The sequence below is a fragment of the Schistocerca piceifrons genome, chromosome 3 (assembly GCF_021461385.2).
Source record: "Schistocerca piceifrons isolate TAMUIC-IGC-003096 chromosome 3, iqSchPice1.1, whole genome shotgun sequence".
Classification (NCBI taxonomy): Eukaryota; Metazoa; Arthropoda; class Insecta; order Orthoptera; family Acrididae; genus Schistocerca; species Schistocerca piceifrons.
The window spans coordinates 885,898,985-885,914,686 of record NC_060140.1 but is presented as its reverse complement, the minus strand read 5'-3'; positions in this window follow the sequence as shown (position 1 = coordinate 885,914,686).

Sequence of the window (15,702 nt, the reverse complement as noted above, 5' to 3'; positions counted from 1 at the left end):
TGTCGCGCACAGGAGGCTGGGGCAGAAGAGCCTGTTGGGCTCTAGTGCATTCCTCGCAATCCAGGATGAAGTCTACGATGTGCACTATAACAATGAGATATATAATTAGTAAGTGGAAAATATAAGATATACAGGAAAACGAAAAATAGAAATTATTTACTTCCTGGGTAATGGTGTATCCTGGACTCTAAGTCTCTTCGCAGCAGACTCCTGGGTGTTGTTAACTCTCTTCATCTTAAGGTAGCAACTACAACACACACACACACATACATGAACAAACGAACGATGAAGCAGACAACGGACGAGTGAGAAAGATGACCGGGGGGTGACTCCTTGTATAGGTGTGATGATGTAGTATCACATGATCTTAGGAAGAACGAATGGTTGTTGAGAATTTTATGGGGGTACTAGTTGAGTTCACTAGCACCCCTAGTAGCTGAAAGCTGAACTAGTCAGGTGCTTCCAGGACATCGTGGAGAGCTGAGCATTTTATAAAATTATAGACAAATAAATGATCGTATTTAGAGTGGAGAGTGAATTAGGGATTTGAGATAATATTGTGTGTGTATGTTAGGAGATATTGTATTATGATGAATCATTTATTATTAAAAAGTATGTTATATAAGTGTAATTGGAGTTTCATGGTATTAAGAATGGCGTTAGTAAGCGCTGAAGGAAATGATTTAGAAAGTCTGGAGATGAATTTTTTTTTTCTTGGTAAAGAGAGAATTTTGTGTGAATAAAGAGAAGGTTAAGTATTTGAAGGCGAATATAGAATTTGGGTGAGTTCTTATTTTTTATAGACAGGAATTAGAGTTGAGAACTATGAGTTAGATTCACTTGCAGGTAGGAGGGCGCTATATTGAGCGACCTAACGTGCTGTTGTACAGTCGTGGTGGATTCCACTCTAGAGCAAACTTTGGCGCCAAAAGTGTAGCTGGGCATTCTTGGTTGGACAAAGACATGTGGTCCATTGTGAATGGTCAACATCAGCAGGTTTGATGGTGTCCAGAAAAACAACTTTCGCGCCAAAAGTGTGGCAGGGCATTCTTTGTCGAACCACGTGCTGAGCTGAACGGCCGACTGTTGTGTGATTCCGGTCCCAGGCAAACAATTTTGGCGGGAAACGTTAGGAGGCGACGAATACACTTGGTGAACAGACAACGGACCATTGTGACGTTAAGGGGAGACAGAAGGCAAGTGGGCTTCAAAAATTCAATTTTTAGATTTTACCATATCTGAAATGCCTAGCCTTGCCTGCGTGAAACAGGTTTTGTTTTGTATAAATACGACAATTTTTTCGTGAGATATGATGGTTTTCCTGACGCTCTGTGGAATCTGGGAACGGTGACAGCAAGGCTTATGACCGAGTATGTGCAGGACAGTCCTATGGTCCTAATATCACAATTTCTAAAGTAGAGTGCATTGGGCATGTTCAGAACGGAATGGGGTCCAGGTTGAGAAGATTGTTGAAAGAGAAGTCAAAAATAGTATTGGAAGATGGTAAGAAGATAGGTGATAAAGGTCGCCTGACAAATGTTGAAATAGATTACAGAATTATTGTGCCTTGGCGATAAGAAGAAATATAGGGAATTTAGAAAACATGAAAAAAACTGTACGGGCTATATTCTCCCTTAAGCTTTCGACAAATGAAAATCCAGTGCACGGTCTTTGCCCAAATGATCCTGAGACTTGCTGCACGTACAGAAGTGGCAGATATGACCACAAACATTCTGCATCAGTAATGAATGAAATTAAGCCCATATTTAGAGACCTTTGTAAAGATACCTTGTTGAAGAAATGTCATCGGAAAACCCAAAATTTAAATGAAAGCGTGAATTCTGTCATTTGGAACCGGTTACCGAAAACTGTATTTGTTCAGCTTACAACGCTCAGATTTGGTGTTCATGATGCTATTTTATGCTTCAGTGATGGTGTAATTAGAGAACTGGATATTTTGGAATTATTTGTCATAAAATCTAGTAGTCATGTTGCAAAATCCTCTGTGCAAATAGATAAAGAAAGAATCCGCAAAGCAGACATTGCTAATTTAAAATGGACAAAAGAAGCCAGACAGAAAAGAAGAGGGACCAAGAGAAGAAAAGATCACTATGTTTCAGATGATGCTCAGTATGATGCAGGAAAATATTAGTGGTAAGTAATTCTCATCAACAACTATACTAGAATTGCAATATTAAACTTTAAATGGATTTTCCACTAAACTACTTTTTTTTACTTTCAGGTACCTTTATTTAATAAACTAATGTGGTTAGAAACATGAAATTTGGTCAATTTGTACTACAGATGGTAATACATTATTACAAGTAAATTGAGAACCACCAAACAATCGGAAACTGTTTTATAAAAATTGATGTACAAAAAAAAGTTAAATTTTACTAGTGAAGGAATAAATTTTTTTTCTTCAAAACCATAAGAAGTATTATGTTCATTTTAGTTGTAAATTGAGGCATATATGTTATATATATGCAGTAAAAAATTCATTGTTTTATCAGTTATAGTCTTTTTGAAAAGTGTACCTATTCAGAGGGTAAAATAGCATTGGCGGAAATGGGATAAAAATTGCCTTCCGCCTCCCCTTAACCTCAGCAAGTTCCAGCATGTCCAGCAGAACATGTTTACGATGTTGGAGCGATCGCTGCTCCAGTGGCTAGCGTGGGCCTGCCCCAACACGCCGCCAGTCCAGAGTGCGAGCAGCCAACTCACGTGACTGTCGTGGGCAATGGCTCATGCACTGGCCAGCGGGGCGAGAGGGTGGTGACGATTTGAACTAATTCAGTTGGAGTGCGGAGGTCATGGAGACTGCACTGGGTGCTGCTGCGATCTCGAGGATGTGTACTGATTGTGTTCGAGAACAAGTGATGACAGTACTGCTTGAAATAAAGACTTCGGTCTCTTTCCCCCAGCAAAATCAAAGGATGGGGCTTAGGTTACTATAAGTGCACTTTATTATTTAACGCAATTTTGATAGGTTAGTAGTGAAAAAAGATAAGTAAGTGTGGAAGTTCGTAAGATGTGAACTATTTCATACGTGTCATCGATTATGGTGTTGGGATTTGAACTTGTGATAGATTTTTGTTATGGATGTAACGGATATGGCTTTCTCGCTGCGAAAGTGACACATCTTGAATAAATATTAATAAATGATAATAAATAATATCAAATAAAAGTACAGTTTTCGAGACATTATCATGTTGAAATTTGAACTTGGCGCAATTTTCTAGTGGAGGTAGACCAACAACAATAAATGATGAATGATAATGAATAATAATGAATAATAATAGAGACAAGTACGGTTTTGCAGCGATTATCGCGTTGGAATTTGAATTTGGCGCGAATTTTCTAGTGGAGGCAGGTTAATAATAATAAATAATAATAATAAATGATAATGAATGATAATGAATAATAACAAAGACAAGTTCGGTTTTGCAGCAATTATCATGTTGGAATTTGAATTTGGCACGAATTTTCTGGTGGAGGTAAGCTAATAATAATAATAAATGATAATAAATGACAATGAATGATAATGAAAATAATGAACAATAATAAAGAGAAGTACGATTTTGCATGCATTAGCCTTTTGGAATTCAAATTTGCCTCCATTTTTCTGAAGGGTTAGGTTAGTGGATGTACAACAATTGGCCTTTTTTCCAGCCAAAATTCAAATTTCCCGCCATTTTTTCTGGGGGTTAGGTTAGTGGACCTAGTCCAATTGGCCCATTTTCCCGCCAAAATCAGCTATCTTGGATGACGTCATGCACTGTTGCCACGTCTACATGCCGCCATCTTGGATGACGTCAGCGCCGCCATCTTGAATAAATTCGGCAACAATGCAGAGTGGCGTGACACGAAGGTTGTCCCACTACTTACGGGTGCTGCACAACACTTGCTGCACGGTGGCGCACGCCGTACCAGGCCCATTGTTGAGACCAGATGCACAGAGCACTCCCAGATTCACACAACTATAGCACAATTCAGAAAATCCACACAGACAGGTATAGCATTCAATAAATCAGAAAACTGAAATTCCATAAGAAAATACATTTGAAGCAAGGCCACTTAAAAATGTATCTATAGTCGAAACTGTCCAATAGTTCTCAGCAAGTATACAGTACTGGTGGAGACAGGTTCATGCTTTGAACAACTCCAGTGCAAAGGGCGCCCTGCCCACGAATGCACCAGTACATCTCTGGCACTCGTCGGAATATGGCGGTGGAGCAGTGGGACAACATCAGATTCTCTGTTAACTTTAGTGTTTGCATCAGAGAATTCTTCAAATTCGACCCAAACACGGAGAGGCAGTTTCTAATGGCTGCTTCATGATTACGTTCCAGCCCGCAAACCCCAAATGATCGTGGGCATGTGTTTGACCAGCAAAAGGATTACACTCCTAGATTACCAGCTGTATTCGCTGGATTTGGTCCCACCCGACTTCTGGTTGTTCCCCAAATCGAAGTTAACAGTGAAATGACATCACTACGACCCAATTAAAGACATTCAAGAAACTTGCACTGCAGTACTAAATTTACTTCCAAGAAATGAATGCAGTGGCGGTTTCAAAATGCTTTTAAAACACTTTCATCTGTGTATTGATGCAGTGGAGGGTCACTTTAAAAAAATAAAGTGATTTTGCGAACATAATCCATGATTGTTATTTTTCATAGCCACGACTGCGGCCAGTCTGCCGGTTTTACAATGTTTTTAATGTGCAGCTTCACTATAACAAGCACTAAGTCTCATACTACCCACGTTGTCATAGGTGGCTGGATGATCGTTTATACACTCCTGGAAATGGAAAAAAGAACACATTGACACCGGTGTGTCAGACCCACCATACTTGCTCCGGACACTGCGAGAGGGCTGTACAAGCAATGATCACACGCACGCCACAGCGGACACACCAGGATCCGCGGTGTTGGCCGTCGAATGGCGCTAGCTGCGCAGCATTTGTGCACCGCCGCCGTCAGTGTCAGCCAGTTTGACGTGGCATACGGAGCTCCATCGCAGTCTTTAACACTGGTAGCATGCCGCGACAGCGTGGACGTGAACAGTATGTGCAGTTGACGGACTTTGAGCGAGGGCGTATAGTGGGCATGCAGGAGGCCGGGTGGACGTACCGCCGAATTGCTCAACACGTGGGGCGTGAGGTCTCCAAGTACATCGATGTTGTCGCCAGTGGTCGGCGGAAGGTGCACGTGCCCGTCGACCTGGGACCGGACCGCAGCGACGCACGGATGCACGCCAAGACCGTAGGATCCTACGCAGTGCCGTAGGGGACCGCACCGCCACTTCCCAGCAAATTAGGGACACTGTTGCTCCTGGGGTATCGGCGAGGACCATTCGCAACCGGTCCCGCACACCGTTAGGCCGTCTTCCGCTCACGCCCCAACATCGTGCAGCCCGCCTCCAGTGGTGTCGCGACAGGCGTGAATGGAGGGACGAATGGAGACGTGTCGTCTTCAGCGATGAGAGTCGCTTCTGCCTTGGTGCCAATGATGGTCTTATGCGTGTTTGGCGCCGTGCAGGTGAGCGCCACAATCAGGACTGCATACGACCGAGGCACACAGGGCCAACACCCGGCATCATGGTGTGGGGAGCGATCTCCTACACTGGCCGTACACCACTGGTGATCGTCGAGGGGACACTGAATAGTGCACGGTACTACATCCAAACCGTCATCGAACCCATCGTTCTACCATTCCTAGACCGGCAAGGGAACTTGCTGTTCCAACAGGACAATGCACGTCCGCATGTATCCCGTGCCACCCAACGTGCTCTAGAAGGTGCAAGTCAACTACACTGGCCAGCAAGATCTCCGGATCTGTCCCCCATTGAGCTGTTTGGGACTGGATGAAGCGTCGTCTCACGCGGTCTGCACGTCCAGCACGAACGCTGGTCCAACTGAGGCGCCAGGTGGAAATGGCATGGCAAGCCGTTCCACAGGACTACATCCAGCATCTCTACGATCGTCTCCATGGGAGAATAGCAGCCTGCATTGCTGCGAAAGGTGGATATACACTGTACTAGTGCCGACATTGTGCATGCTCTGTTGCCTGTGTCTATGTGCCTGTGGTTCTGTCAGTGTGATCATGTGATGTATCTGACCCCAGGAATGTGTCAATAAAGTTTCCCCTTCCTGGGACAATGAATTCACGGTGTTCTTATTTCAATTTCCAGGAGTGTAGTCCACTGGAGTCGCACAGAAAACTGTCCCAAAGTGTGTAGCAGTGTGTCTGGAATGTTTCCCTCGGCCACTCGTAAGAGAAGCGCCTGATTTCAACTCTGGGAGTCGCGGTTCTGATTTCCATCACGGATGTGTAATGGAATGGAACACCTGCAGCCTTCGTTCTGACATTATTTTGCCATATTGGAACCAGTCTGGTGACTCAAGGTTGGTAGTTACAGACACAACAGACACAACATCTGTTTTACAGTAATCTGCCAGTTCACAGATGTTGGTCACTGATGGGATCGTGTATACGATTGGAGTTCATCCCTTCAGCTTCAGTTAAGCCCTGAATATGGTGTATTGAATCACCGAAACTGGTTGCAGTATATCAAAATAACATCAAAACTACTGCTTCAGGTGTTTAATTTTTTTATGCAAGTGAATGGTCCAAGTCCTACAGACTAATCAGAATGTCGTACGTACAGAACCTAATTCAATTGCGTCAAAAGAAGGAGTGAAATGTCGGCAAGTGTGATGACCTTCCGATCGCCTTAGTCACCCACGGTGGCAATGAGCACAATTTTAGTGGAATTTGGTGCCAATCTGGCATGATTTACTCACCATACACGTCCAATGACCTTCTGGCTTTTTTTTTTCGCATGTGTCGACACATTGCTCTTTGAAGCTTCGTCGAGCCCGATCTTTTGCCTCATTATAGAGGAAGGTTGTACGCACTTTCAGACCAAATTCCAAACTTAAGTGCCGTAGTGGGTGGGAATTATGGGATTTCAAAAAAGGTGACCTCTTAATATTGTTGCATGGTGTATTTATTTCAACCTGCGTTTTCTAATTAGATCGAACAAAGAAACTCATTCCTCTGGTAGCGCGCATTTGTGTATAAATACTGCAAAACGTAATTGTATTACAGTCATAAGAAAGTCCCAGAATGTGTTAAAACTCTAAATTAAAGAAAAAAGATTAGCACATAGCAGGCCGTGAACCTACTTCCTTCGACTTCATAATCGTCTTCACTCAGCATACTACGCCGAAGACCTTTCGTCTTTCGTGCCGGTTTCGGTTATCACAGTATCTCTTGAAGCTTGATATCAAACGTTGCGCCAATAACTAACATTTAATTGTAATGGTGATAGGTTTGTGTTAAATCTCCAATGCACTATTGCAATGAAACAGCATACTACAAGTAATAATACACAACCGCTGAATACGATAAAATCAATACGGCGTCTGCCGCATTGGGTGACACGTCATTTTTTATGTCATTTCCATATGGCGTAATAGCCTATGGCCCTAAACGTAAGTGGTATAAATCTGTAGTTATGTATATTCTGGCCATCTTCCTTTAACAATATATCCATGAAGTATCGCTGAGAAGAGTTGCCATCGGTAACCTCTGATTTTGGTACCTAATACATTGCTTTCAATGTGCCAGGCTACTCATCAGTTTAATACTGGGGCGGATTATCCACCAGCTGAATGCTTGACATTAATAACTCGTCAAAAGTGGAACAACTTTACACAGCTTCCCAACTGCAGATAGAGCTTCTACTTCCCCTAATCGGTACAGCTTAGGCACAGAATACATATGTATGCATAACCAGGAGTACTGGGCAAATTGCGCCCAATATGCTTCAAAATGGATACACGACGATGGAGCAGATTTGGTGTTTGGAAATGTGAATTCATTATCATTTGCAGAACACCTGAAGAAATGTATAAGCTTCATAAAAGAAATGTGCATCCCATTTATCCAGAACGGTATTAGATTCGATGAAACCTTGAAGCCTCTAGAGAAATCAGTCTTGCCTCAGTCCTGTTAAGTAGATGTGGTTCAAATGGTTCAAATGGCTCTGAGCACTATGGGACTTAACTTCTAAGGTCATCAGTCTCCTAGAACTTAGAACTACTTAAACCTAACTAACCTGAGGACATCACACACATCCATGCCCGAGGCAGGATTCGAACCTGCGACCGTAACGGTCGCGCGGTTCCAGACTGTAGCGTCTAGAACCGCTCTGCCACACCGGCCGGCAGTAGATCTGAAATCTTGGTGCGAAAAATTTCTCCATATTACAATTTTATCGATCACCACGTAGTTTTCCCATAGGTGTATTTTTGGCAACAGTACAAAAGGGGTTGTTGAACGTTCCTTGATGATAACAGATTTGAATTGAACGACATACAAGTTTAAAAAAATCTAATTACTTTGTCTATAGGTGGACTGGAGGGAAAAATTTTAACATTGGTGCTTAACTAGAGGATTATTATAAGATAAGTCATTCTAGTTACGAAATCATTGTTACTGTGTGCTCTGTCTCATAAGTGAAAAATTTAATTTTAGAAATAACTAAAAAGGAATTGGATTTACAAGCTTGTGCGTTAATTCCTCGTGAAGAAAAGGCCACTTTATAAGAGAAGAAGAAAATTTATTGTGTGTCTGAGAACATTAAGAATATAACAAACAGAAAGAAAATGTTGACCAGGAGGTGTTTGATTTCATTTCAGTGCCAAGTCCATAAATCCGTTGACAGCTCGTGACGATTCGGTCCAAGCTTATCCATAGAGAACAGGGTAGTAGTAGTACTGCTCGCTGCCCCGGAGGGTCTCTCTGGGCTCAGCTGCCACTGGAATAGGGAAAGGGCGCGGGAAGGGCATCGGGCCAGGCATCGCCATGGCCGCGCACACCACAGCCAGCACCACCAACACGAACACCTGAGGAGAGACAATATCTCTGGTCAGAGACAGTGTGTAGAACAGTAATACTCGCACACACACACACACACACACACACACACACACACACACACATCACCATCACCACCAACAACACCAGATCTAAAAGAATATCTTCAGGTAGAGACGAAATATACAGAGTGAGTCAAAATTTGTATTACAAACTTCTATGAGCTGTAGAGAAGACTTAATAGATGAAATTCTGATAAGGAATCCATGCCCAGAAATGTACCATTTGTCTGTAGGATCAGTTTGAGAATCGGATCGTTTTCACATCTCCCATTTCACCGTATTCAAATAAGCTGAGAAGAGGACGCTCTCATCACTCCCTTTTCTAATTATGACATCATGCAACATCTTCGCCCATCTATGATAATGGCTGTGAATCATCGATATGTTCGAAACTGTGAGGGTTGGCTGTGGAACTGCATGGACATGTTGCGCTCTTGACTTTGGAGAGAACACCCTTGTCGTAGAAGAGAACCAAAAGACAAGCACTTGAAACATTTCCCATGCCATGTGCTTCTGCAGCACATAGGTCAAAGCTCATTGTCTCCACTGTGTGCGTACTGAGAAGTGGGAGATTTGAAAGTGATCTCATCCTCAAACTGACTTTACATCCAAGGTACGTTCTAGACATATGTTCCTTATGAAACCTTCATCTGCTGAGGACCCTCTACAACCCATACAAGTTGTATTGGAAATTTTGAATCATTGTAACAGTAGTCGGTGGATGTTATATTATCTCGACGTAGAATATCAACGTGCCTATAGATTCTTATGATCTGCCTTGTCGATCACAATGTAGTTAGACGAAAACTTTCCATAGGTTTGTGTGCAACTGCCACCGACCTTGCCGCTGTGTTAACACTGGTTCCCGACAGATCACCGAAGTTGAGCGCTGTCGGACTTGGCTAGCACTATGATGGATGGCTGCCCGGGACTGCTGAGAGCTGTTGGCAAGCGCGGTGCACTCAGCCCTTGTGAGGCAATTGAGGAGCTACGTGGCTGAGAAGTAGCAACTCAGGTCACGAAAACTGATGACGGCTGGCAGGGCAATGTGCTGCCCACATGCTCCTCCATGTACGCACCCAGTGACGCCTATCGTCTGTGGATGACACAGTGGTCGGTTGCTGCCGTTGGGGCATCAGAGCCCTGTTCGCACGAAATTTAGTAACTTTTGTGTGCGGCTGAGGATCTTGAATGTATTCCTGGTTACAAGCCTTAGGTCATTAACTATAAGAGTCATTGAGCAGAGGACTATGAGCTCAGCACAGCACAAATATTTCGTTTGATGACGTCACATAACAGTAATTCCTTTCGCTTGCATTGTTAGTAATATGTAAATCTCTGTTATGATCTTTTTCGATAAACAATAACAGAAAAATTATTACAGTAAAGAAGTATTATAATAAGATTGTAAGTCACATTTACTCTGGACGTTTGGTAGGAAGCTGACAATCATTTACAACACTATTCCTGAAATCCATAAATCTGTCAGATTTTACACGTCTCTCTTTTATCAAAATAAACTTGTAGTACACACTATGGCAAATCATCTCCTCGAAAACTCGATGTTTGATGTGCTGTTGAGGAAATACAAAGTCATATTTGCACTAAATATCTCTGTGACACTTAAAGGTAAGCAATGCATCGGTTCAGACGCCAAGTACGTAAAAGTGAACATTAGTTTAGAGTGAAAAGTAGGTTCCTTCATGTTTGTTAAAAGTTTCTGTCTAAAGAGTACTTGTGTAGTGTATTTGTAATTTTTATTAGCAGTGTCGTGCCTGAGTCCTCATTGTTTTAGACACTTCGGTTTACCAGTCACATCTATTTAAGTATCTGTGTAATATAGTATTTAATTTATTGATTCTGTTAGATCTCATAACATGCTATGGCACGACACTGAATGAATAAATCAACACATTGGAGGTTCATATTCTTAATTCATCTGTCAGTTTCCAGATCACACTCGAGTACTACAGTGGCTCAGCAGAACTGGCACAGATTTTTGTACAACTTTTGAAAGGGAAAGGTGCCAGGTTCAAGACCTGGTCCGGTGCATCGTTTTAATCTGTTAGGAAGCTGTTAGAAAGTTCCAGTTTTAAAACACTTCACATATGTTGCTCTCCAAAACTCCGAAACGCCCGATTGGGTTGGGTTGTTTACGGGGAGAGACCAAACAGCGAGGTCATCGGTCTCATCGGATTAGGGAAGGATGGGGAAGGAAGTCGGCCGTGCCCTTTTAAAGGAACCATCCCGGCATTTTCCTGAAGAGAATTAGGGAAATCACGGAAAACCTAAATCAGGATGGCCGGACGCGGAATTGAACCGTCGTCCTCCCGAATGCGAGTACAGTGTGCTAACCACTGCGCCACCTCGCTCGGTCGAAACGCCCGATGTTATAGATTCAATGCCTTTTGCGTTTTAATGTGCGCCATTTTGCAGAGAAGCTTGAAATTATGTACGAAGACTTACACAATCAAACAACTGCAGTTTAACATGCGGTTTAGATAGAGATCGCTGGTAGTACAGCATATTTTCACAAGCTCCTCGCTTTGAGCATCAAGCACAGTCAAGGCGGCGCATACTAAAGCCGGCATCCCAAACAGGAAGATCTGCGACAGTAGAACATCTCTGGGAACAGATAGGGTATGCATTTTCGATGCTTACTCTCTCAGAGAAACTGCATATGGCCATTACGTACTATCAAAAAAGGCGCACTTTTGGGGATAGTGATCATACAGTCGGGGAATGGAATACTGAAAGCTACTAAATTTTTCACATATATGACACATATGTGGACTTTGAGGTTCTCCTGGTACACGGATTTCAATAACTCGTGATAATGCGACTCGTCATTGTCTCCAGTCATTTACATTATTTTTCACCATTGCCGCAATCGTCATCCTCCCATAACTGCTGCCCAAGCCCTTGCAGCACTAACAAACATCGATGAACCTAAATATTACGGCAACTTCCCATCGTGCTACCGTGACATTGAATGTCCTCTGTTAGCGGTGCGGGCGCGCGACGCCGTACAAGAAGTATACAGGGTGTTACAAAAAGGTACGGCCAAACTTTCAGGAAACATTCCTCACACACAAATAAAGAAAAAATGTTATGTGGACATGTGTCCGGAAACGCTTAATTTCCATGTTAGAGCTCATTTTAGTTTCGTCCACCTACGCTCAATGGAGCACGTTATCTTGATTTCATACGAGATAATCTACCTGTGCTGCTAGAACTTGTGCCTTTATAAGTACGACACAACATGTGGTTCATTCACGATGGAACTCCTGCACATTTCCGTCGAAGTGGTCGTACGCTTCTCAACAGCAGATTCGGTGACCGATGGATTGGTGGAGGCGGACCAATTCCATGGCCTCCACGCTCTCCTGACCTCAACTCTCTTGACTTTCATTTATGGGGGCATTTGAAAGCTCTTGTCTACGCAACCCCGGTACCAAATGTAGAGGCTCTTCGTGCTCGTATTGTGGACGGCTGTGATACAATACGCCATTCTCCAGGGCTGCATCAGCGCATCAACGATTCCATGCGACGGAGGGTGGATGCATGTATCCTCGCTAACGGAGGACATTTTGAACATTTCCTGTAACAAAGTCTTTGAAGTCACGCTGGTACGTTCTGTTGCTGTGTGTTCCCATTCCATGATTAATGTGATTTGAAGAGAAGTAATAAAATGAGCTCTAACATGGAAAGTAAGCGTTTCCGGACACATGTCCACATAACATATTTTCTTTCTTTGTGTGTGAGGAATGTTTCCTGAAAGTTTGGCCGTACCTTTTTGAAACACACTGTATAAGCGGCGCAGAGACGAATGGAGAGTGGGTCTAGGGATGATATGGGCTGCAAACGGGGAAATCCATTGCCATAAGCGACATTGAGTGAGGACAGATAGTCCTGGAAAGAACTTCTAGGAAACGACGAAACACATTGGCTGTTGGGGTGACGCTCTCATGAGCTTCTGCGGAAAGTCCTTGACGGACAGTGAAACCTAGATGTGTAAAGCAGGATAAGCTGCGATTTGTGCTAGATCGGATAGAGTATAATGCTGGTGCAGGCACAGGGGTTTGGGACACATCGTTAAACGCACAGACGACTTCTACGTCTTCCTACGTTGATCCAACGACAACGTCGATTACAACTGCAGTGGGCACACTATCGTTGCGGCTGGATCGTTGTTTAAAAGGAACATGTGGCCTGGTCGGATGAATGATGTTTGTTGTTACACTAGGTCGATGACGAGTGCGAATCCGCCATCATCCAGGCGAACGATCCGCCTTCATCCAGACGAAAGGCCGATTTTCTCCCTGGCTTCTGTGAGACCCGTGGTAGTAATCTAAGGCGTGAACGTTACTGCGGACTACCTGCATCCATTCATACTATTTTTCCCTACAGCCATGGAATTTTCCACGAGGACGTCCACTTCACAAGGCTAGTATCGCGCTCCAGTGGTTTGAGGGGCGTGATAGTGAACTTACATTGGTGTCCTGTTCACCAAATTCGCTTGATAAGATGGTTCAAATGGCTCTGAGCGCTATGGGGCTTAACATCTGAGGTCACCAGTCCCCTAGACTTAGAACTACTTAAACCTAAGTAACCTAAGAACATCACGCACATCGATGGCCGGGGCAGGATTCGAACTTGCGACCGTAGCAGTCACGCGGTTCCGGACTGAAGCCCTAGAACCGCTTGGCCACAGAGGCCGGCTCGCTTGATAAGAACCAAATGGAAGACGTTTGGGACCCTTTTGGGAGACAGCTACGCGCCCACAATCACCCGAACTGTTAGTTATGTTAATTAGGTGACCTGTGCATTGACGTCGGGTGCAACATAGCTGCCGGCCGCAGTGGCCGATCGGTTCGGGGCGCTACAGTCTGGAACCGCACGACCGCTAGGGTCGCAGGTTCGAATTCTGCCTCGGGCGTGGATGTGTGTGTGATGTCCTTAGGTTAGTTACGTTTAAGTACTTCTAAGTTCTAGGGGACTGATGACCTCATAAGTTAAGTCTCATAGTGCTCAGAGCCATTTGAGAGCAACATAGCTCCGGTAAACTTTCAACGAACTACAAAATTCATGCTACATAGAACTGCTACTACACTCCGTTCATAATTATAAACAGTTCTTTGAAAACTTTTGCTACATGTGAATACATTTAGATGTTACTTAACCACTTGCTGGCTTCATCGCTATTCCTCCACTGTATAATTATTTATCCCCATGTAACTGTCTAATAGTTGAGTCTTCTCTCCCCCCCCCCTCCCCCCCTCTTCAGCCTCAACTTGCATTTTATTGGAAAGTGACATACGCAATTTCTTTTCCAAAAAAGGAAACGTTGGGAATTGACACAGAATTCATCAACCGACGACGGCAAAGCAGCCCGGATAATTATATTAGACATAATAGACACAAAAGGATTAATGTGATGTCAAACACTGTCAGACTATACATTGGGTAGGAATCCTGTTTAATTTGTTTGGATATCTTTTAATAGACTTTTTAAAAATATTCTTGAGTGGCAAGCAGTTGGTCATGTGTGATTACAAGAGACACACTTTTATATGATAAAGGCCAGGAGGCCAGGGACTAGCCAATAGCTTAAACTGACGCACACCGTTTGTGGAAATTTCCTTGATTTCCAGTAAACGTTTGGCGACCTACAAATTTCGGCACCTTTGGCGGCTAACTAATACATATATATAATATAGCTAACACTAGCTGTAGCTCATTTAAAGCCTTTTCCCCAAAATGATTACATTGCCTGTTATTTCGACCATAGCTAGCAGTACTTGCTATACAAAAAAGTTAACACTTAATTCCAGAATGATTCGTTCACTGTGAAGCCGAGTGTGCTCCATTTTGAAATTTCCTGCCAGAGTAATGATATTTTCGTTTCGATGATTCTTCCACATGAGCTCTAAAAGGCTAACAGAGAGATCTCGTTGGTAATATGTAACTCATTCCACGTGCCAGTGACATGTTCCAAGCCTCAGCTACAAAGTATCAGAATTTTCGTAATTCACCTTCTTGAGAACTATCTTTTAGATATTATTTACAACGATGCCAGTATCGTGGTAAAGTGTTCGCTGAACGAACTTATGACGGTATGTGCATGTAATGCCCACTGGTGGTAGAACTATTAATTATTCCTAGTGGAACTTCGAAAGGTAGTATACATATGAAAGATATAAAGGTCGAACACAATACGATCTTTTCCAGAAACTCGGCACATCCTACAACTCTTTCAATGTAATTTACATCCAGGAAGTCAGACGGAGAAATACTTACGATAGCTTTCATGTTGTCGCCTTCTATTGTCGTCGCCGCCAACTGAGCCGACGGAATGGCGTTCCGAGAATTTATACGCGCTGGATGATCACCTGGAGAGAGTACCTGCATTGCCCCAGGCAAAGGCGTGGTAGGTCGTCTCTAGGACGTTACAATAGCCAGCACCCAGCTGTCGCCCCACAAGGGACCTAGTAACCAAGGTCACTTCTACGGAAAAAACGAGAAACGTTCGCTCGTCCCACAGCTCTTTTATTACTCTAATCACTATAATAGGTGCATTGATACTTATCGGTCATTCTTGAACGTACTTCATGTTAATTGCTCTCAGCATAAGAAAGGTGTTCAAAACCTATTGGCTGAGAGCCATAAGGTGGCGCATGCTGCTTGAAATGGGAATCGCTGTCATATAGGTCGAAGTGGTCGCTTTTATTGTGGATGAGAGGTAGCTATTG